The sequence below is a fragment of the Carya illinoinensis genome, chromosome 8 (genome assembly GCF_018687715.1).
Source record: "Carya illinoinensis cultivar Pawnee chromosome 8, C.illinoinensisPawnee_v1, whole genome shotgun sequence".
In the NCBI taxonomy this organism is placed as follows: domain Eukaryota; kingdom Viridiplantae; phylum Streptophyta; class Magnoliopsida; order Fagales; family Juglandaceae; genus Carya; species Carya illinoinensis.
Window position 1 is genome coordinate 11,621,573 of NC_056759.1, and position 2,934 is coordinate 11,624,506.

A 2,934-nucleotide genomic window follows, 5' to 3' on the forward strand; every position below is an offset into this window, starting at 1 on the left:
TGCATTGCATCACGTCACAATGCAAAGGCTTTACTTTTACGCATTACAAAATAATAAAAACCTTTCTATTTTAGGTGAAAACTAGTAACAAGTTCAAAAATATTCTACTTTGCTCTTTAAAAAATATGCTTATAAAAATTATCTCATTTCATTAATGATAAAAGAAAATAAGAAATGCTTAGATCTTATAAATTAAATAATTATTATATTCTCAAACTGGTCTATAGAACACACCATCCAAATCACTTGAATAGTAAGATTTAAAATCCGGTTTGGATACAAAAAGATAGTGGTGAGATTTGGGCGGTCATGACCGGACCGAATTGGATTCAGTCTGGTCTAATTTTTATAGGACCAAATTTATTCAATCCGGTTCCGATGCAATGGTTTTTCATCCCGAACCAGATCGGACTAGACTGAATGAAAATCATACGAAAATATTTTTTATTATTTATATAAATAATTGTATATAATTAATTATTAATATATCACAATATTACATAAGTATTATATTATTTAATATATAACTATAATATATAATAGTAGTATATATTAATATATTAACATATTTAAGAGTTATAGTATAAATTATAGAATATAAATTTATAATAGTATTAGTATAGTTAATTTAATATGTTAGTATTAAATTACTATAACTATATAGAGTATTATTTAATATAGTATTCTAATTTATCACTAACATATAGTATATTAATAATAGTATAGTTATTAGTTACAGTATTGGTACTAAGTCTATAACCATATATATTTATATAAATGTATTATTATATTTTTTAATGTATAAATATAATATATAATACTATACATATTTATAATTGTATAATTTATTATGTAATTTTCATTTAATAAGCTACTTAATTTTAATTTAATATTTTAAATAATTTTTTTATTAATCGATCTTAGAAAAAAAGGGTTGGACTAAATGGACCAATAGCTACCGGTCTAGTCCAGTCTCTAGGGATGTTCGGTTCAGTCCATCACCCCCCGGACCGAACCGAACCATTCTCACCCCTGCAAAAGGCCTCCAACTCATCTCATTTGATTAAAAAAATTTTAAATTATCGCACAAAATATAATAAATAACAAATTATATCATGTAATCAATATATAGTGTAGATTAAGGGTGTCAATATGTGACATGATCTGTTAATCTAACACGAACACAATACGATAAAAGCAGGTTAAGGTTTAACCTTAACAGTTTCGAGTAAAAATGGGTTGATCCATTAAGACACGATTGCTTAACGGATTACTAACGAGTCAACTCGTTATGACCTATTATGACCAATTATGACTTGTTAAGAAAATTGAATTTACCTTTATGCCCTTATAGCTAAAATTTAAAAAATCCTAATATTTCCTAACCCACGCCGCCCCCCTTCACTCTTTAATTTTTTTTCTCAGTCCTTGACTTCTCAGTATTCTCACTCTCAATTCTTCCTTCTCTTTCCAGTTCTCACGCCCCTCTTCAACTTCAACCCAAAACTTTGTTGCCCATGGTGTCGTCAAGCCCACGCCCTGTTGCTCATAGCTAGCGAGTTTCTCTATCTCAGACTCACAGTAGCCCAAAACCGATGGCGTCCTCCTCACACATATATTGTCATTTGTATTGCTTTGATTTATTTGTTTGTGTATGATTTTCTTTCTTTCTTGATCTTGGAAATGCAAAGATTTATTTCTTCTTGTTCAAATATATTGTCATTTGTATCTAGTTTATCCAAATTAAAGTTCAAGTTCCAAGGAAGGAAAAAAAAATAGCGTTTCTAGGTATGATTTTTCTGTGTACGGATTAGTTTGTAAATGTTGATGGAATTGTAGTATTGTAACAAGGAACTGATGAAATGTAAATGGAAGTCTCTATGATGCAGTGAAGGTGTTTGATGGAAACCTTCAAAGAGTCATACGACTCATACCCTCTGCTCACCTCCCTCTCATATATGTAGCTTCCCTATAACTAATTATAGAAAATGAAGCTGCATGAACTATTGCAGACTTCTCTCTTCCATTTCCATTTTTTCTATTTTGGTTTTTTAATAAATTCATCTAAGGAAAAAACAAGTAGTCAAGTCTTTAACACAAGTATTTTTAAAGAGGCGCTCTCGGTCAACCAACCAACCATCAGAGCCTATGGGGATGCTATGTCGTTCCACTCATTATTAAAATTTCTATTATGGATGTTTTTGTTCTCTCTATCGTCAGCTTTACATAATGAAGTGAATGTTGTCTATTGAATGATATATATTTATTTATTTTCATATTCTTTTTCATTCTTCAGGATTAGGTGCCAAATATACTTATGATTGTACCCCTCAAACATTAGAACAGAAGAGCAAGAAGACAAGTGGAGGCAGATTCTTGCAGCAGCAAGTGGAGCTTTTCAGTACTCTTTGTTTGATATATTGTATATAGATCATCATATTTGAGATTGTAACATTAATATTATATTAATATGTGTTTATCATATTTGGTGCTGTTAGGATTTTAATTTCGGTATATTTATTATTTAGATTGTAATTTTAAACTTGTAATTAGTTTTATATTTTTTTATAAGTATTGTAATTTTAATATTTATATAAAATTAATTAAATTAAACAGGTTAATGGGTCGTATTCGTGTCTAAAAAGGTTGAAACGGATTGTATCGTGTTAACCTAAACAAGTTAAAATGGATTGGATCGTGTCGTATCATGTTAATTTATTTTGTAAGATTCACTAATGGGTCTTAATGGATTATGTCGTGTCAATCCGTTATCTTAATGGATCGTTTTAAGATTTAGAATTTTGACATAAAACTCTTAACATATCGTGTTTATGTTGACCTATTAAGTGTAATATACATTTCTATATACGATACAAATATAGCCTGTTGACATGATTTATCATTTTTAGTGTAAATATCTTAAATAATCATACT

The 2,934-nt window shown here is 28.9% G+C and overlaps 1 long non-coding RNA gene across 1 annotated transcript; it reads left to right on the plus strand.

Annotated features, from left to right (window-relative positions):
- The first annotated feature begins 1,409 nt into the window (after positions 1–1,409).
- LOC122319296 lies at positions 1,410–2,510 on the plus strand. The gene is made up of 2 exons (XR_006245050.1): positions 1,410–1,652; positions 2,297–2,510. It is a non-coding gene; the product is annotated as an uncharacterized LOC122319296 (long non-coding RNA).
- The last annotated feature ends 424 nt before the right edge of the window (positions 2,511–2,934 follow it).